General features: G+C 41.0%; 1 pseudogene; it reads left to right on the top strand.

Annotated features, from left to right (window-relative positions):
* The first annotated feature begins 17,182 nt into the window (after nt 1-17,182).
* LOC136167626 (high mobility group protein B3 pseudogene) lies at nt 17,183-17,761 on the top strand (annotated as a pseudogene).
* Nucleotides 17,762-22,125: the final 4,364 nt, after the last annotated feature.

Genomic DNA, 22,125 nt, shown 5'->3' with positions numbered 1-22,125 from the left:
ATCAGCAAGTTTGAGTGCTACATTTTGCAAGAGGAGGGTGATAAATTGAAAGCATCAGCGAGCAAACAGACCCTCGCAATGAAAATTAAGCACTGAGGAATGCAGATTAAATTCCGACATGACATAATACTCAGAAATGCACTGAAACACGATGTTGTTCTGGAACCATTTCCAGGTCTGCAGCAAGCCTCCAGACCACAGGCTGCTGTTACAGATTTTATTTCTCCCCCCACCCTAGTCCACCACTGTAGACTGGAATCTGACGCCATTTTTACTACTAATCAAGCAGGATGAAGCTTCACAAACATACCCCCCAACTGCACCCACACCTGCCAACACCTTTATTTATCCAGGAGGTTGAAGGGTGAGTGGCAAGTAGCCATAACACACACCAGGGAAAACACACACTCTTCTGAATGTTTTCTTTCTCTCTCTCTCCCCCTTTCATGGAACTTAAAAAATTACATCCACAATGTGCAAAAAATATCAGAGTTTTTAAAAACCTGTAGCTGCAATCAATTTTCTTCCAGGTTCATCAGGTTTGTTTTTATAGGTAAATATCTCTTTCTAAAAAGGTAGAGGCTAAAAATCCATAAAGCTGCAGAGGGAGACTTAGTAAACATATTAGTTTATATTGCCCAAATAAGCACTTGTTCTTTAAAGGGGGACTATTTTTTGGTATTTTTTTTTTCTTCCTTTTTTAAAGCACTTTGTAGCCATTTCATCTGTTTATAAACAAGTTTTACGTTAATTCCAGTTAGGTTAACTCAATAAGGATTTACATTAAATCCTTAACAAGTGCCTACTTATATGAATGTCCTATGCCCTAATCCACACAACCTGAAAAAATTAAACTGTCAGCCATATGCTGTATGATATATTAAAGGTCAGGCTCTCACGTGGAATGCATGAGTCAAGTGCTCGGGCCTGGTGGGCTGGGAAGACCCAGAGGAATCGGGTGGAGAGGGAAGTGGGATGGGGGACCGGGATGGGGAATACGTGTAACTCTATGGCTGATTCATATCAATGTATGACAAAACCCACTGAAAAATAAAAAAATTAAAAAATTTTAAAAAAAAGGTCGGGCTCTTCCTAGGTGGCACTAGTAAAGAACCCGCCTGCCAATGCAGGAGATACAAGAGGCATGAGTTCAATCCCTGGGTCAGGATGATCCCCTGGAGGAGGGCATGGCAACCCAAGCCAGTGTTCTGGCCTGGAGAATCCCCAAGGACAGAGGAGCCTGACAGGCTCCAGTCTATAGGGTCACACAGAGTCAGGCACGACTGAAGTGACCTAGCACACACGTACACATATTAATGGTCATCTTTACACACAGGCAGTTCCTAAGGGAAAGCAAGCAGATCAACAAGCACAACTCAGCCATTCATTTCAACCTCCAGCCACCAAGGACCACCTGCGTTCCACCATGGCACTGGTATCGGAACCACCCTGAGCTACACAACTATCACACGTGGTCACGCGTAGATGTGAGGGCTGAAACATAAGGAAAGCTGAGCACCAAAGAATTGATGCTTTTGAACTGTGCTGTTGGAGAAGACTCTTGAGAGTCCCTTGGACTACAAGGAGATCCAACCAGCCCATCCTAAAGGAAATCAGTTGAATATTCATTGGAAGAACTGATGCTGAAGCTGAAACTCCAACACTTTGGCCACCTGATACAAAGAACTGACTCATTGAAAAGACCCTGATGCTGCGAAAGATTGAAGGTGGTAGGAGAAGGGGATGACAGAGGATGAGATGGTTGGATGGCATCACCGACTTGATGGATATGAGTTTGAGCAAGCTCCGAGAGTGGTGATGGACAGGGAAGCCTGGTGTACTGCAGTCCATGGGGTTTCAAAGAGTCAGACACAACTGAGCAACTGAACTGGACCAATAAAACCCCCAGAGCCCTTGGCCTCCCCTCCCATTCCCTTTCCTCCTCTCTGCTGCCGTATCAACCCTGCAGCCCCCCTTGGCAGGTGCACGCCAGCTCCAGGACATTCCCTGCTCAGGACATCTTTTGAACAAGCTAACCCTGGGCCAAACTCCTGCCACAACATCAACAGAGGAGCAGACACTGGCCTCAGACTCAGAAAACTTTGAGTGCCGAGTTCTCCACTTGCTAATTGTGTGTCAAAAGACAATTTATTTCACCTCTTTGAGCTTCCATATCTTTACTCTTAAAATGGGAAGATGATCTCCTCTACCATCTTCACAGGATTGTGGTGAAGACTTTGTGAGTCTGCTATGAGGGAGAGCACTTTCTAAGTGCTCTAGTGACATGTATTTATTCAGAAGTAACCTGTTTAGACCAATATGGCAGTAAGTAGTGGCCTAATTTTATAAATTATAGGATACTGGGAAAGTCACAGCTTGGAAGTCAGATGTGGATCCAGTCCTGACTCTGTTGGATAAACCCAAACAAGTCACTTTCCTTCTCCCACCCTTTGTATGAGTTCATGTTTTTACTCAACTTGACAATCTCTGAAGACCCTTCAGGTACTGATGATCTGGGAGTCTAGAGTTGCACTGTTTAACTGCACATGTGTTGGATAAGCTTTCAGGAATCAGCCCGGGAACGGAACTAACAGGATAACATTGCTTATATGGAAAAATGAGCAATTCTGAGCAATGACAACTGCCTCACAAGTGAACTTTTGGAACAAAATCAATTTGTAATTTGGAGACTGTATGAATCACTACTATAGATTTCCATTACAAAAAAAAGAAAACCCTTTGGTGAAGTTAGGAACTATCTCCCATGCTCTCCTGGAGTTGATTTTCCACAGCATTTCAGTTTTACCACTGAATGTACTTGAGACCTGAGACGTACTTGGATTTTTAGTTAACCAAACCACCCCTATTTCTAAGGACAATGACTGGTCTGGTTTTCCTTTTGGTACATGAGCTATATGTATTTATGCGTGTGTGTGTGTGTGTGTGTGTGTGTGTGTGTGTGTGTGGAGTGAGGGAAGGGGACTAATCTGGATTTCACTTTAAATCTGATATTATATGGAATTATTATATATTATGAAAAGCATTTTGAATTCTTAGAAGAAGAAATATGCAATATTGACATACACTTTCTTTTTTCACTTTTACTTTCTTCCTTATATCATTCTGCCATTAACTGTCTAAAGTGAAAAAGGAAAGGGCAGTGTATCCCTCAGCAGTTCTAACAAAGGCAGTGGGATAACTAGTACTCTCTCAAATTAAAAAAATGAAATGAAAAGACTTTCTTGTCAATTGACCTTCCTAAAGCAGGGAAGTCTTGGACACATATTACCCCTGGGTCCCCAGGTGCAACATGTTAAACTCCTGATGCTATGAGGGAACATGGAGACATCATGGGATGGCTGCTACTACAGAAGCTTGGGGTTATGTAACAAGAACTTTAGTTGCCAACCTCTGAATGGAGGACAGCTCAGTTGGAGGCTCAGAAACCTGATTTTTCACTGGCTCATCTCACAAGGTCTAAGACTGAGGTTTCAATATATGGTTATTATGATAAAAGCAACCACAATCCAAGAAATCATAATTATGAAGATACATTACTCTAAAAAATTCTCTCACACACCTTCCTTCTATGGCGAGTTAAGCTCTACTCACTGTCAAGAAGGTAATGTTTTCCCATTAGATAAAATGTACATGTTCTATTCACTTCACACTTCATTGTGAGATGCACAGACACCTTTTCTAAAGACAAGTTTAAAAATCACACTTCTAAACAAAAATAAAGTGACTTGTACAACAGGCTCCACAAAAAAGTTCACACACAGTTTTTCAGAAACTATTCCAAGAACTGTGGTAGTTAATGTGTTAAAGTGATAGTCCTTTTCCCAACTACGGGGACATTTTGCATCCGATGGACTTACCAAATTTATTACCAGACAGTAGACATTATCACATTCTGAAACATTATGTATTTGTGTAAGAAAAATTAAAAAACAAAAAGAGGAGTTAAGGGAGTCAAGAGATATAAATTTCCAGTTATAAAATAAACAAGTCCTGGGGGTGACTTGTAATGTACAGCACAACAACTATAGTTAACACCACATTGCATATTTGAAAGTTGCTAAGAGAATAGATCTTAAAGGTTCTCGTCACAAGAAAAAAATTAATTTTTTATATCTAAAACATCAGGTCATTTTGACAATAAATCTGTTGCCCTGGCTTGAGAGGAAATAAAAATCTCTTTTCGTGAAAGGCTTTTATGTACTCTGCTGAGAGTCTTAGAAATCCTGGTTCTCTAATTATTTTTTTTAAAAAAGATATGTGAGCAATATCATTTTGTGATAGGATCATTGTGATAGATTCCTGATAGGAATCAAATTTGGGTTCCCAAATCTAGCTGACTGGGACAATGATAGGCCACGTGACAGCACAAGATACTGCTTTCCCTCTGCAAGAGATCAGAGCCTTTCCTAAGGGATCCTTGTGTCAGTCAATACATCCTTGACATCAAATCCAGGGTGGTCATGCATCAAAAACATGCTCTTTGAAGAAGGAAGACAATGATGACATGGTGATGACAGCGAAATAGCTGGCATTTATTGTTCGTTCCTACAAGTCAAGCATCACTCAAAGAGCATTATGTAAATTAGCTCATTTAAACCCGACAACAACTCCCGGATAACTTATTACACATGCTGCTGCTGCTACGTCACGTCAGTCGTGTCTGACTCTGTGCGACCCCATAGATGGCGGCCCACCAGGCTCTGTCCCTGGGATTCTCCTGGCCAAGAATACTGGAGTGGCTTGTTTATGTTGACTGAATAACTTGCCCAAAGGTACACAGCTCAGAAACAGCAAGGCCTCCACCCAAACTCAGATGGGTCTGTGTGCTGGACCGCTTCATCTGCCCCTCCAGGTCGTCTTTCCACCCTAATCTCTGCACTAATTTTATAAACTGTGCCAATTTTACACCCAGGTGGTTGACCTCTACGAGCTGCATCAGTGGGTTTCCCTGCCTTCTGGATGGTAGTTGTTTCGGCCCATGGAGCCAAGGCAGGAGGTCGGGGGAGGAAAGAGGCGAAGGCTGAGCTGCTTATTCTCTGGGCTTCCTCCCTGTGGAGTCACCTCAAGCTGGGGCTTATTTCTGAAGCCCTATTCCTAGAGTATCATTTCCCAATCAATACTGTGGAATGCTCTGACATGTGTAATGATGGTCCTAGGGTTTCATGAGACCCAGGAGCCAATTTTTGACTAGGCATGTTAGTGTGCAGGTAATTATATTCTCCAAGACCAAGAGAGAATAGAAAAGATCCTGTGCATGTGTCCGTGTGTGTGTGTTTACATACACAAGCAGTCCTAAAAGAGGCCCTGGTCCCTGTGTTAATGCAAGAAGTACAGTCACTACACTCAAGGGACTGCATCATGCCTCTAACACTGCAGCTTGGAATGCAAGTCTCCTCGACAATAATCCTAAAGAACCACAATGTAGCAGCTACTAGAGACCCTAGAGATAAAAAAGGAAGAGTTCAAACCCGTTCATTTTTCAGTTAAGTCAATGCATCAGAGCAAGAAGTGACCTCCGTGGATTTCCAGTTCAAGAGTCTGATTCCATTCATCAAACTCTCAGAGTGCTGAGGGCTTTCTCTTGTTCCTCCAGGAACTGCCTCCTCTGTCCACTTAGTTAGCAAAACCACCAAGATATTAGCAATGACACAATATCTCAAAGTGTTTACTTATTAAGCCTTCTATGTTATAAGCAGTTTTGTGTGTGTGTTAGTTGTTAAGATGTGCTCAACTTTTTGCGACCCTGTGAACTGTAGCTAGCCAGACCCCTCTGTCCATGGAATTCTCTGTGCAAGAATACTGGAGTGGGTTGCCATTCCCTTCTCCAGGGGATCTTTCCAATCCAGGGATCCAATGCGGGTTTCCTGCATTGCAGGCAGATTCTTTACCGTCTGAGCCACCAGGGAAGCTCAATATACTATAAGCAATTTTACATATTGTTAAATAGGGCTTCCCTGATAGCTCATGGAATACTGAATACTGGGCTCCAGTATTCTTTGGCTTCCCTGATGGCTCAGGCCGGTAAAAAATCTGTCTGCAATGCGGGAGACCTGGGTTCGATCCCTGGGTTGGGAAGATCCCCTGGAGAAGGGAAAGGCTACCCACTCCAGTATTCTGGCCTGGAGAATCCCATGGACTGTATAAGTCCATGGGGACGTAAAGAGTCGGACACGACTGAGCGACTCACTTTCAAGTATTTTACAAGATTTTTAATGACTGTTTAGCCTTTTGGCTTTGGGGTGTAGTGTCCCTTGTTTCATCAGTCCTCTGTTTAATTCGTCTCTTCTTCGCTCCACTGACGAGGGAGGGATTCCTGCCCTAGGGTGACAGGGATGGCCGGATACATGATGCCTGGCCCTGGACAGATGAGATGGACAGCAACTTCACAGCCCCTTACACTCACAGCCTCAGGGAACATGGTGCACACCACGCAGAACTGCCCGGGGGCTGCCCCCAGAGACAGAGTGAACACGCAGGGTCTGCAGGAAGCAGACTCCATAGAAACAAGAGGGTGAGGTGACCCCTGGCTTCTACAGGGGGTGTCACTGACTTGTCTGAACAATTCTGCACACTGGCAGGGAACTGAAGAGGCCCACTATTGAGAGATAAGCAGCACTGTGCCTGGCCCCGTGATAAGGGCGGGCTTGGGTCAGTGTATCCTATCCCAGGGAACAGAATTTGTGAAGGAGGGGACAATTAATTGGAAGAATGCAATTAAGCCATTCAAGCACCTCCCCACATCCAGTTTCAGATGTCAAGGCAGCACATATTCTTGAACCCTAACCCTGGGTCTTACACCACACCCTGCTGCTTAAATTCCCAGTATTTCGTTCTCATAAACAAAACTACAGTGGACACCTTAGGACAGCCATCGTTTTACCTATCTCTGGTCATTCCCGTAGATTAAATGCCTTGATGCCAAACTTCAATGGGAAGAATACAAGATTAAGATAAACACTATTCTGTAATTATGTACGTTGGTGGAAGGTTTGTACTCCATCCCTCATTTGTCAGATAACATTCATATTCTGGGCAAAATGCTGTTTTGCTTTTCATCAGATGTTTTATTATTATAAAACCTATAAGCTCCTATAAAAATATTCAAACAGTTGAAAATGGTATATAATGAAAGCTAAAAGTCTGTCTCACCAAGCCACACTAGGAGGCTGTTCCCCCAAAACAACTACAAAATGCTTATGGATACACAAGCATATTAGTGTGTGTGTACGTTAGTCACTCAGTCATGTCAGATTCTCTGCAACCCCGTGGACTGTAGCTGCCCAGGCTCCTCTGGCCATGGAATTCTCCAGAGAATACTGGAGTGGGTTGCCATTCCCTTCTCCAGACAAGCATACCATAGTGTATCTTTTAAAAAAAAGTTTGAATCCAATAAATGGGAGGGTGATATGCTTTATGTTGAAACTGCATAGTACTTCGTTAGACGGATGCTGCATTTATTTGCAAGGACTGCCATAAAAAAATAACACTGACTAGGTGGCTTAAAACAACAGAAATTTATTTCCTCACAGTTCTGGAGGCTAAAAGTCCAAGATTAAGGTGCCAGCAAGTCTGGTTTCTTCTGAGGCTTCTCTCCTTACCTAGCAGACAGCTGCCTTCTCACTGTGTCCTCACACGGCCCTTCCCCTCTGTGCATGCCCCCTGGCCTTTCTCATCTTCCAAGGACATCAGACATATTGAATTAGGGATCCCCCACCCGTATGATCTGTTAAGGGACTGCATTCAATATGTCAGCAAAATTGGAAAACTCAGCAGTGGCCACAGGACTGGAAAAGGTCAGTTTTCTTTCCAATCCCAAACAAGGATGATGTCAAAGAATATTCAAACTACAGTACAATTGCGTTCATTTCACATACCAGTAAGGTTAAGCTCAAAATCCTTCAAGTTTGGCTTCAGCAGTATGTGAACTTCTAAATGTACAAGTTGGATTTAGAAAAGACAGAAGAACCAGAGACCAAATTGCCAACATTCATTGCATCATAGAGAAAGCAAGGGAATTCCAGAAAAACACCTACTTCTGCTTCATTGACTATGCTATAGCCACAGATTGTATGGATCACAACAAACTGTGGAAAATTCTTAAAGAGATGGGAATGCAAGACCACCTTACTTGTCTCCTGAGAAACCTATATGTGGGTCAAGAAGCAACGGTTAAAACGGGACATGGAACAACAGACTGGTTCCAAATTGGGAAAGTACAAGTCTATATATTGTCACCCTGCTTATTTAACTTATTAATATAACATTAATGTATGCAGAGTACATCATGTGAAATGCTGGATGAATCACAAGCTGGGATCAAGATTGCTGGGAAAAATATCAACAAACTCAGATATGCAGCTGATACACCACTCCAATGGCAGAAAGTAAAGGGGAACTAAAGAGCCTCCTGATGAAGGTGAAAGAGGAAACTGAAAAAGCTGGCTTGAAACTCAATATTTAAAAAGCTAAGATCATGGCATCTGATTCCATCACTTCATGGCAAATAGATGGGGAAAAATTGGAAACGGTGAAAGATTTTACTTTCTTGGGCTCCAAAATCACTGTGGATGGTGACTACAGCCACAGAATTAAAAGGTGCTTGCTCCTTGGAAGGAAAGTTATGACAAACATAGACCAAATATTAAAAAGCAAAGACATCACTTTGCTGACAAAGGTCCATCTAGTCAAAGCTATGGTTCTTCCAATAGTCATGTACAGATGTGAAAGTTGGACCATAAAGAAGGCTGTGCATCGAAGAATTGATGCTTTCAAACTGGTGCTGGAGAAGATTCTTGAGAGCCTCTTGGACTGCAAGGAAATCAAACCAGTCAATCCTAAAGGAAATCAACCCTGAATATTCATTGGAAGGCCTGATGCTGATGCTGAAGGTTCAATACTCTGGCCACTAGATGTGAAGAGCCAAATTATTGGAAAAGACCCTGAAGCTGAGAAAGACTGAAGGCAAAATAAGAAGGGGGTGGCAGAAGATGAGATGGTTAGATAGCATCACCAACTCAATGGACACAAATTTGAACAAAATCCAGGAGACAGTGAAGGACAGGGAAGCCTAGCGTGCTGTAGTTCATGGGGTCATGAAGAGTCAGACATAACTTAGCGACTGAACAACAACAATTTATAATCTCATTTCAACTTAATCGGTTCTTTAAAGGCCCTTTTTCCAAATAGAGTCACATTCTAAGACACTGGGGGTTAGAACTTCAGCATAGGAATTTGGCGGGGGGGATCATAATTCAGTTCAGAAGAGACACACCATAAACTTTATTGCTTTCAGCTTTTTACTATTATAATAATGCTGGAGTGAATATCATTGTCCATATGTTTGAACGTGTAGGTATATCTGTAGAATAAACACCTAGAAGCAGAACTGCTGAGTCAAAGGAATAAATTTTTGTACCTGTTGCCAAACTGCCCTCCAAAAATGTCTGTCAAATTTAAACTCCCACCAACAGTGTGTATGAGTAGTCATTTCCCCTCACACCCAACACATGGGATGTGATCAAACTTTTTTCATCTTTGCCAAACTGTCATTAAAAAATGATATCTTATTTTGGTCTGCCTCTTTTAATTATCAGTGAATTTTTATACAGTATTCATTTTTCAGAAGATGACTATCATCCTTTTTTCACACATGCTATTACATTTACAATGATAAAGTGCTTATATATATAATTTTAAAATCAAAGTTGTTAAAATGCCTTTATTCAAATCTATAGTGAGGTAATTGAAACACTGGTTCCAATATAACTGATTTAAAGAAGTATGGGACTTCCGTGGTGATCCAGTGGTTAAGAGTCCACCTTCCAATGCAGAGAACATGCGTTCAATCCCTGATCTGGGAAGATTCCATGTGCCATGGGATAACTAAGCCCACACACTGCAGCTACTGAGTCTGTGAGCTCTGGAACCCATGCTGCAACTAGAGAGAAGCCCCTCACCACAAAGAAGGATCCAGCATGCTGCAACTAAGACCGGCTGCAGTCAAAAATAAATAAATAAATAATAAAATATCTTTAAAAAGAAGTATGGCAGTACAAGCTTTCATAGAATCTGTTCTACACAAATACTTGCTGAATGAGACTGATCACTGATGGAGTTTGCTGTATATCAGCAAAGGTAATAAACCCAGCCCCTTAAAAAAGGAAAAAAAGAAAACAAACCTAGCTCCTAATCACCAGTGCATTGCTGAGTGATTGTACATCTCTCAATAACTTTGAATTAATTCAAACACATTTTCCTCTACCAGTTCTTTTCCCGTTGACAAATAGGCATGACTGAGCCTGGTGTTTTCAAATTGGATTGAAAGGAAAAAAAGGTTGTTTTTAATTTGAACGTTACCTGAAAATCTTGGTAAATAAACCAAATCTAATTTTTAACGCAGTACCAGTACAAACTTAAATTTTCTTGTATATTGCTGTGCTTCGGGAGCCTCTGGAAGACACAGCACCAGGGCAGCCTGAAGTTCAGGACTTCCCTGATGGTCCAGTGGTTGGGAATCCACCTGCCACTCCAAGGGACACAGGTTCGACCCCTGGTCCAGGAAGATTCCACATGCCCTGGTACAACTAAATCCATGAGCGACAACTACTAGACCTATACGCAGCAATGATTAAAGCCTGTGCTCCCTAGAGCCCAGGCTCCACAACAAGAGAAGCCACTCCAATGAGAAGCCCATGCACCGCAACAAAGAGGAGCCCCCGCTGCCCACAACTACGGAAAAGCCCGCTCACAGCAACGAAGACCCACTGCAACCAAAAATTAATTAACAACAACAAAAAAAAGAAGACAGGATTTCCTATCAGAATGAGCAGACAGAAAAAAAAAAAAAAAAGAATGAGCAGACAGCATAAGTAAGATCAGGTACAAATGAATAGGCAAGATGCTGAGAAAAGACTAGTTTACTTGCTATGGAACATAAAAATGTTAAACAGAAAAATTGCCTGCAGGGTTTTGGTATGAGTGTATTTATGGGGAGGGGGACCCCCAGGGAGGGAGGAAATCATGTTCATATTGAATAGAACTATCCAGGTTTCCCAAGTGCCTCCCAATAGCAGCAGGAATATTTATGAACAGATATACTACTCAATTCTGTTTGCCACATGTAAATCTAAAAGTGCACATTAAGTTTGCCATGTTTCAGGATTTCATCATGTTTTTGGCAAGAGTACGTACACATAAGGAGACCTTTTGTTAAACCACATAACTCTGATCTTGTTTATGAGCTCTAAAATTAAATTATCTCACATAAATGCTCAGAAGGTAATTGTCATATTAGTCTCAATGGTCCACAGTACCACCACAAAAGAGCCAGTCACAATTCATTCTGTGACATGGGCGGCCTGGCAGCTTGGTATAATGTGTTGCTTCGTGGGAGTTTCATGACCTACAGACTCTCATGCATTTGGAGAAGGGAAGAGTGGCTGGAAGCACTTTTGCTGGATCTGTGGCAAAAGCATTTACTATTGAATAAGGGAAATGCACGAATGTGAAAGAATGAAGGCCGTAGTTCAGAGCTCACAAACTTTCTCTGTGAAGAGACAAATAGTAAATATTTTAGATTTTGCAGACCATTAAGTCTCTGTCACAACTACTAAGCTCTGCTGTTGTATCATGAAAACCGCCATAGAGAACACAAAAATAAACAGCTATAGCAGTGTTCCAATAAAACTTTATTGACCAAAAAAGGTAAACAGGTCAGATTTGGCCTATGGGTCATAAGTAACCACCTCTTGCTCTAGACTACATTAATCTTCCCCTTCTCTGGTATTTTCTTTTCTAAACATGCACCATTATTATGTCCCAGGTCCTATTTGGCTATCTAAAAATTATTTTATTTAATCCTGGAAACAAATCTGCCCTAATCACCTTCCCATTTTATAGATAGGCTTACCAGATGGCACAGTGATAAAGAATCTGCCTGCCAATGCAGAAGACATAAGAGAGGTGGGTTCAATCCCTGGGTCAGGAAGATCCCCTGGAGTAGGAAATGGCAACCCACTCCAGTATTCTTGGCCCAGAAAATTCCATGGACAGAGCATCCTGGAGGGTTACAGTCCATGGGGTCACAAAGAGTCAGACAGAACAGAGCACACATACACACACATTTTATAGATGAGGAAACTAAGGCACAGAGATGTTGAGCAACTTTCCCAGAGTTGTACAACCAGGGAACTAGAACTTGAACCCAGGCAGTCTGACCACAGAGACCACAGCTTGCCACCCACTCCTGTGAGGTTTTAACTGTACTAAGAACTCTTAAAAAAAATCCATCCACCCTTCCAGGGACTCCTGAAGCTCCGCAAGTCTGACTGGTACCCAGAGCAGATTATTTTGCTAGTCTTCATCCAAGTGGATCCTAGGTCCATTCTAGTCCTATGTGAGACTTCTAATAAGGGAGACACAGGGAGACACTAAGGGTCCCAACTCCATGCTGGCATTGGATCTTCCCAGACACCTTATGAAGTCTTCTGGATATTTATTCAGCATCTTTTCCCAATTTGCTATAAGCCTAGAAGTTACTGTGTCCCCTAAGGGATAATTTGCGACAATACTGTGCTACCAAAATTTGCTGTTTAAAAAAACAAGAGAAAACACTAGAAAATTATCATATTTCATATAAAATTAATGACTACAGAAATAAAAATTTACCCCAAAGTTCTCTTAGAACACAAAATTACGGGTTCACTGGATGAAAAGTGATGATGTTTGTCACTATAAGTAATAGGATACTACTGTGAGGTTTGGAATTTACCTCTTTAAATCTGAATGAAGTAAACACATCCTGGCTGTTGGGGTTCTGATACCACCAAGGATGGGAAGGCAAGTTTAACTTGTTGCTTGCCAAAAAGTCAAAAGGATTTGCTTCTCCCTCACCCTCCCATCATATTTTCTAGATTTCCTTTCAGTCAAAACTTACCTCTTTTGATAGGGTTAAAACCACATAATTAAAGAAGAAAAGTAAACTGAACATTCCCTTTCAGAACATGGAAACTTCCCGTGGTTGCCAAAAAGAACTTGAAATGCTTTAAGACTGAGAGTATACATTCAGTCAAATCAGCAAATATAAATTAATAGCTTTCTGTAAGGATTTAGAATGTAAGTATTGTAGAATGAAAAAAGAGGTTTTCTCTGAAACGGCCTCTGGGAAAGGGAAGTGGGTATTTTCACATCCCATTCATAAAAGCCAAGGACAAGTCCATAAACTTTTCTATGGCCTTTACTGCAGAGGAAAAAAATTCTATTTCTATTTGTTAAAAGATTTCATACCCTGGGAAAACAAAAAATGCTTAGCTCTGAAGAGGACACACAAATCTTAGGCAGGATATATTTGTGAGTTTAAAAAAAAGATATTTTATCACATAAAACACCACTGTGGTATTGTGACTGGGGTCCTTGACAGCTTTGAAGCTCTCATTGAACAGGAAAGATATGAAAAGGCAGAGGAGAAGAAAAACATGTGAAGCCTACTATATACCAAGCTCCATGCTAGGAAGTTTAATATAAATTACTACATCAAGGAAATAACTAATTTAAAATATTAATTGCTGCTTAGTTGTTAAATCGTATCCGACTCTTTTGCAACCCCATGGTCTGCAGCCCACCAGGCTCCTCTGTCCATGGGATTCTCCAGACAAGAATACTGGAGTGAGTTGCCATTTTCTTCTCCAGAGGATCTTCCAACCTAGGAATAAAACCCATAGCTCCTGCAATCTCCTGCTTGGCAGGCGGGTTCTTTACTGCTGAATCACGGGGGAAGAAAAATCTTAGTTACCATCTTTAAGTTTTGCAGGTTGCTAATATGACCAACCTAGACAGATATTAAAAAGCAGAGTCATTACTTTGCCAACAAAGGTCCATCTAGTCAAGGCTATGGTTTTTCCAGTAGTCGTGTATGGATGTGAGAGTTGGACTGTGAAGAAAGCTGAGCGCTGAAGAATTGATGCTTTTGAACTGTGGTGTTGGAGAAGACTCTTTTTTGTTTTTTTATGAATTCATCAATTTATTCAACTTTTCCATGTGTAAGAGCTTCTTGGATGGAGTGTCATGGAAGCTCTTAAGGGAGAAAAGGCTGGGGCGGGACATGCATAAAACCTAGGAGGAGGGTTAAAGCCTAGGTTTTGTTTTAGAGTTGGGTAAAGAGGAGCTACTGAAGATTTCAGAGAGGACATAACTGGCCTTAACCTGGGCAAGATCTTGGAGGGCAAGACAGCAGACAGGGAGCCAGGTGTTGCAGAAGTGATGAATAGGGGGTGGAAGCAGTGGTAAAGGTTTAATGTTGAGTAGCTATATGTTCTGAGTCAGGGACAGTGGTGGCACTTTGTTAGCTGGAACTGAGTTGGAGAAAGAAAGTCGGAGCTCACACCTTGGGGATGGAGGGAAAGGAGGGAAAGACCAATGTGTGAAGGAGAGGATGTTCAGTTGTTGCTTTATTCTTGGTTCAGGTGACCAAGGAGGATGGCCATCACTCCCTATCCATCCCTGGAGACTTGGTGGGGGAGGAGCTCCACCCCACCCCCACAAATTTTTAGTTCAGGCTGAAACCAGAGAAAAACATGGAGGGAAATGTTTAGGAGAAGACTCCTTGGACTGCAAGGAGATCCAACCAGTTCATCCTAAAGGAGATCAGTCCTGGTTGTTCATTGGAAGGTCTGATGTTGAAGCTGAAACTCCAATACTTTGGCCACCCACCTCATGCGAGGAGCTGACTCATTTGAAAAGACCCTGATGCTGGGAAAGATTGAGGGCATGAGGAAAAGGGGACAACAGAGGATGAGATGGTTGGATGGCATCACCAACTCGATGGACATGGGTCTGGGTGGACTCCGGGAGTTGGTGATGGACAGGGAGGCCTGGCGTGCTGCAGTTCATGGGGTTGCAAAGAGTCGGACATGACTGAGCGACTGATCTGAACTGAATTATCATTAAAAATATTTTCTCTTATTTCAATTTCTGTTGGGAAATTTTAAATTTTATTGTGCAGACACTTTTCTTTTACACTAACACCTTCTTTTAAAAGCAGGCTGAGGGAAACTGACCTGCAAATGAGCCTCATTCCTGTTTGAAGGATTGTGTCTGCCTGTCTTATAACTGTTGTAAGAGCAATGGAACCTCTGGAGCATTTTCAGTTACCAAGGCCTTCATTTCCATCTCCCACCCCACCTCCCAATTATAAACTAATATATTTTTCAACATGAGGACTCGTGTGTGTTCATGACTATAATAAATGAGGCATGGCTTTGCAAGCAGTTGGGATATCCCCTCGAGAAGTTGTTTATGTAATTAAACCCTGAAGCATCTGAACGTGGTTAATGTGGTGTGCGACCCACTCTTGTATCTGAAGTAACTGCAAAGCTGCATCACGTATTTCCAGCAACTACTCAGATGATTCCTAAATACTCCACCCAGCCTTCCCATTGTAACCTGGAGATTTACTTCAAGCACAGCAAACCCGCTGTCTTCTGTCACACCTCCTGCCTCAATTTTGCTGAAGACTCACTTCCCTTGACTTAAACTAAGTTACTTCTATTGTTCTGTTTTCTGTGTTCTGGACACTGGCTAGATTTGCTAAACCATTTTATGTTTTAAAATAAAAGCTGTGGGGCTCTGACTATAAACATTTACTGAATATCTGTGAACCTGTATAGAACCTGCTTGCTCTGTTTAGATAATTTATACTTTTCTTTGCATAGATAATCCAAATTTCCTCATGCAACACCCATAACAACTCACTTATATATATATATATATATATATATATATATATATATATATATATCACTTTTAAGTATATATATTACTATTCCCACTTTACAGATGAGGAAGTTGAGCCTAAGAAGTTAAAAATGGCTAGGACAGTGATAATGATTCAAACCCACTCACTGATTTCCCAAACTTACTGCTCTTAAACATTAGGCAATACTGCCTAATTTAGCTCTTTATCTGGAGTGGTGAATGTAAAACCATACATAATTATATCCCCAGAAAGTATGTTCAACTCCATCTTTATATCTTTTTAAAAATCACTTTTGTAAGGCTAAATTTAGATGAGCTAACTCTTAACAGTATTTTGATTATGAATACCCTAGAGAATTTGACAATGCTGCTGGACCCTTTGCCCAGGAAAAAAGCACATACCACACGTACAACAGTCTAGATGGCTGTCAACTTTAAATGTGTCTCCACCGAGAGATTAGAATCCTTCTCCATCACAAGCTCATGTTGCCAGGTCATCTCTCTGCAGTTATTACCAGCAAGTCTTCCCATTCTTTGATTTTATTTTCTACTGAGTGTGAAAGGTAACCTTTCCATTACTACATTCTGGCCTTGACAAAGGGAAATGACTCACAGTGGACTTGCCACACTGTTAAATACCTTTGTCTTCAACAGTGATGTTAAAGATGGTGTGGCCTTTGTACCCATCAGCTCAAAGATGTGGCACTGTTTGGCTCCTTGCCAGTACATTTTCCCTCCTGCTGAAATAGTCTTTTATGATTTGCATATGAAAACACATAATCAGCCCAGTCATGTTTGACTCTTTGCGGCTCCATGGACAGCAGCACGCCAGGCTTCCCTGTCCATCGCCAACTCCCGGAGTTCACTCAAACACCTACCATCCAACCATCTCATCATACTTGGTGATGCCATCCAACCATCTCATCCTCTGTCGTCCCCTTCTCCTTCTGCCTTCAATCTTTCCCAGCATCAGGGTCTTTCACATAATAAGCCACAATTCATTTTCCTATGCAGAATCATTCAGAGAATGGGGCTTAACCACAAGGCATAAGAAAAAGACTGTGGAGAAGCCAGTTATAAAAGGCAGTCTGGAGTTCCATGGAGGTTAAGAACCCAAGCTTTGGAGTAAGGCAGCTAATTAAGACAACTGTAGGTTCAAGTCTGTTCTGCCACTTACTTCCTATGTGACCTTAAAAAATTTGTTTAACCTCTCTGCCTTTCTTAATCTGTGAAATTGTCTAATACTACACATCTCTTGTGGTCCGAGTTAATGCCAAGATTAGATGCTGAGATCAGGTTAAGAAACACGCAAGACTTTGGGCTCTCATGGAGGCAACTAGCACAAGGCTATGGAGTACGGAGCCGTGCGTTGGGCCCTGCACTGCCCAGACTAGCGAACAATACAGTCAACATGGCTAAAGGGGATTCCGAGAAACCGAAAGGCAAGAGGTGTGCTTATGCCTTTTTTGTGCACATGTGCAGAGAGGAACATAAGAAGAAAAACCCGGAGGTCCCTGTCAATTTTGCTGAATTTTCCAAGAAATCCTCCAAGAGGTGGAAGACCATGTCCGGGAAAGAGAAGTCTAAATTCAATGAAATGGCAAAAGCGAATAAAGTGCGATATGATCGGGAAATGAAGGATTACAGACCAGCTAAGGGAAGCAAGAAGAAGGACCCTAAGGCCCCCAGGAGACCACTGTCTGGATTTCTCCTATTCTGCTCCGAATTCCACCCCAAGATCAAGTCTACAAACCCTGGCGTCTCCATCAGAGATGTGGCAAAGAAGCTGGGTGAGATGTAGAATAACTTAAGTGACAGTGAGAAGCAGCCATACATCAACAAGGCAACGAAGCTGAAGAAGTATGACAAGGATGTCGCAGACTGTAAGTCTAGAGGGAAGTTTGATGGTGCCAAGGGTCCTGCTAAAGTTGCCGGGGAAAAGGTGGAAGAGGAAGATGAAGAGGATGAGGAAGAAGAGGAGGAGGAATAAAAAAACTGTTGATCTGTCTCCTTGTGAATACCTTAAGGTAGGGAGACTGTGATTGGCACACCTCTCACCCGAGACGTGTCTGCCGCCCTCGTTAGGTTTAATTACCCAGTTGGATCATGATCATATTGTAGTTTCTCAAAGCTCTCCAGCAATTGTCAGCGCTTTACAGGAAGTGGCCATGGGTGTCTGGAGCACCCGGAAACTGTATCAAAGCTGTACATATTTCCAAACATTTTAAAAAAGAAAAGGGTCTCATGTTCTCCTCACTCTGTGCACTTTGCTGTTGGTATGACAAGGCATTTAAAGATGTCTCTGGCATTTTTTAATTTTTTAATTTGTAAGGTGGTGTGTTACTTCTATGGTCATTGGCTAGAAATCCCAAGTTCTCAACTGTATCTATCTATAGTTTGTAAAAAGAGCAAAGCAGCCGAGACACGCTCTTGACGCTCCTTGCTTGGAGTGGAGGCTTGTGGGGGTGATGCCTTCTGGAGGGGCCGTAGGTCAGGGCGTGCACTGCGGGGCTGGACCTCTGGACACTGCAGTGGGCATCCATTGAGCTTCGGGTTGTCAAGAGGAGCCAAGATGGCAGAGGAGTAGGACGGGGAGACCACTTTCTCTCCTACAAATTCATCAAAAGAATAACTGAGCGCAGAGCAAACTTCACAAAGCAACTTCTGATCGCTAGCTGAGGTCATCGGGCGCCCAGAAAAGCAGCCCATTGTCTTCGAAAGGAGGTAGGACAAAATATAAAAGATAAAAAGTGAGACAAAAGAGCTGAGGACAGAGATCCATCCCGGGAAGGGAGTCTTAATAAGGGACGTTTTCAGACACCGGGAAACCCTCGCACTGGCGGGCCTGGGGGAAGTGTTTGAATCTCGGAGGGCAACCTGACTGGGAGGGATACAATAGCTTTGGGTTGTCTTGTTTTTGTATAGCGACATAGCATCCCGCTGCCATTCTTAGCTGTGGAAAAGGGGGGTGGGGTCAGCTGGCATGAGAAGTGTTTTGGATCCTTTTTAGTTGAAGTGCGGTAGTTTTAAACTGTTTGTTTTTTTTTTTAAACAAACCGTAGAACTCTTCATTGTCAGCAAAGCCAAGAGCCACCGCACCAGTGAAAGTTCAAGAACCTTCTGTACTAAACACGATCTGCAACGTTCTGTTATTTTTTTTTTTTTTTTGGTATGTTTAGAATGTTGAAATGTTTTTGAAGTTAAATAAACAATATTACATTAAAAAAAGAAACAAACATGCAAGACTTTGGCATATAGTAAGTACTGAATAATGGGTGGTATTACTATACTATTCTTAGTATTTTTCAATAAACTGGTTATCTGGCACAATTATGGAAGTTTATATTCTAATCAACAGATAGTTTTCAAATATGTATTTATCACTGTTGAAATATGCAGTACTAAACCATGGAATTTTTGCCTGAAACCAAAAGGAAACCCAATCAACTGGATTACTTATTTTTAAAGAATTGGAACATAGTGAAAATGCTTAAAGAGGCAATCATGTGTTAAGTCCCTATTTTTAATAATTTGGGAGGATCCTCTAGACTCAGGATTATACAAATAACTATTAATCATCATTATTATATAATAGGTATGCAGAAATACAGAATAAGAGAGGGTTTTAGATGATAAAATATCAATTATTCTGTGATGCAGCCTTTTATTAAGAAGTCATGAAGCGGAATTCCCTGGCAGTTCAGTGTTTAGAATCCCTTCACTTCCACTGCAGGGGGCATGGGTTTGATCCCTGGGTGGGGAAATAAGATCTTGCATGCAGCAGTGGAGCAGTAAAAAATAAATTAATAAGAAGTCATCAAGAAGATTTATTTTTAAGAGATATTGAGAATGTAGTTTGTATTTATTGAATGAAGGCCAACCTGAAAATCACAGATGCCAGAGTTTCATGTATTCTCTTCTTATGTCTCAAAATTTCCTAGCATGACAAAGATTATAAGCCTACTCTATATTTGAAGCAATTGTGTGTTAGGAAGCTTTAATTTGCCAATGTACACATCTAGTAACTTGTGTGAAAGTAACTAGTAATTAGTACATTAGCATCCCAACCTTGGCTTAACTTCAAACCCCTGTTGTTTTTTTCACCATACTCTGCTGCCTGCCAAATTTTACAAGGGAAAAGGCATAATTTTCAAACCAGTCAGGAACTCTGCTTACAAAATTGTCTTACTCTCTCCATTATTAATCAGACAACCTTCTGGAGGGGAAAAATGGCAAAGTCTGCAGAATAAATATACAGAATGTACTGTTTCTAGAATAGAAAGATTTCAAATTCAAAAAATAAAAGGTAAAAAATGCAACAGAATTCTGGTCTGAGACAACAATTCAATTCAAAAATATAACACCCTTTTTCCAGCTTATTATCTGGGTTCATATGAAGGAGCTGCCATCCCAAACTAATTAGCAATTTGATTACTTGCTAATTTGAATGAAGCATCGGCAAAAAGCACATGAAACCTGGATGCATAAATCAAGGGAATTTCTCCAATTTTAATGAATCATATCTTTTAGGAGATAAGCCACAGTTAAAAGTTAGTTTATGTGCCAATTAAGGAAGCTATAATCATAAACAATTTGCCTGTGCCTGGAATAAAATTTAATCAATCTAGGATCATTTCCTTTTCATCTGTGCAGAAAAAGTAATTTATGTAATTATTATCAAGAATTTGGAAAAAATAAAAAAACACTGAAATGCAAGAACTAGGAGAAATTCAAACTGGATCTCTAACATGGACTAATAATTTGGTACTTCCATAGGTGCTACTAATAAGAAATGGTACCAGCTTAGCCCTTGAAACGCCCTCTATAGTCCAGCAGACCAATGACAGATATTTATGAGTCTGCTGAATCTCACAGAACACAGAGAATGAAGAAACTCAGAAGATTCAATTGGTTTTATCACCTCAATATCCCAGGCTTTTCAAAATAATCCCAGATCCTTTTGTTTTAGGAATCATCAGCCTTAATTTTTCTATTAGGACCAAATAGTCATCAAGAGTCAGAAAGGTTGGGATAAAAGGAAGTATAATATCTATAGGTAAAACACTGCTTGCAAGCTAAGGCTCAGTCAGAAAAGCCAAAAAAAAAAAGCATCCAGGTGCCTTATTTTTTATAAGACTGTGCCAGAAATCATTAACAGAAATGAATCATTTGGGAAATCTTAGCCAAAGTCAGAGATTTCACTACAATTCAGGCTTCTCTCTTGAGTCTAGCTATATCACAATCCAATAATGAGGTTCAGAAACCATATTTTTCATCATTTGATAATGTACAGACATGGTCAACATTTAAATGACTGTACTCATAGAAGCCAAATCATAGCACTCTGCCTCTGAACATAACAGGGACAATGAACTCTTGTGACATGAACAAGTGTGCTGAAATCTAAGGAGTGCCAGAATTCAACAACATAAAAAGAGGTGGTTAGAGTTTATGAAACCTCCCTCCCAGGGCTGCTTAGGCATTCATTTTTCCTCAGTCTTGCTTTTTAAGTTAAAAAAGCACAAAAGTCGAAACATGTATATTATCTAGGGTGAAACAGATCACCAGCCCAGGCTGGATGCATGAGACAAGTGCTCGGGCCTGGTGCACTGGGAAGACCCAGAGGAATCGGGTGGAGAGGGAGGTGGGAGGAGGGATAGGGATGGGGAATACTTGTAAATCCATGGCTGATTCATGTCAATGTATGACAAAAACCACTACAATATTGTAAAGTAATTAGCCTCCAACTAATAAAAATAAATGAGAAAAACAAAACAAAAAGCACAAAAGAATGTTCGGAAATGAAGAAAAATCATCACACAAAACCCTGACACCTTGTTTTTTTTTCCACCTAAAATATTTCTTGGAGATGCATTCATATTGGTATTTAAAGCTGTCTCATTCTTTTCAATGACTGCATGTTACTTCAGTGTGTGGATGTAGCATAATTTACTTACCTAGTCCCTATAAAATACCAAGTCACTTGTTTGCAATTTTTTTTGTTACTATAAACTGCCACAACAAACATTTTGGTATCAACTTTATGTAGATATGAAAGTATATTGATGAGATAAATTCCTAGAATGGATATTCTTGAGTTGATGTTTTATGTAGTTAAAGTCATAGTGTCCATTCAATTTTACAGCCTGAACACATCACATTGGATTTTACACACAATAAACATTTTCCATGTTGCTGTATAGCCTCCATGATTAAACTTTTCAGTGGTTTACGGCTTCTTATTAGGGGGAGACACTTAACCTTCCCTCTATTGTTAGGCAGTTCAACATTTCTAATCACTTGCTTCAATAAGTAATACAAGGCCCTTCCTGAGGCATCGTTTCATGCCCTGAG

The sequence above is a fragment of the Muntiacus reevesi genome, chromosome 4 (assembly GCF_963930625.1).
Source record: "Muntiacus reevesi chromosome 4, mMunRee1.1, whole genome shotgun sequence".
Taxonomy (NCBI): Eukaryota; Metazoa; Chordata; class Mammalia; order Artiodactyla; family Cervidae; genus Muntiacus; species Muntiacus reevesi.
This window is presented reverse-complemented; position numbering and strand designations above follow the sequence as displayed.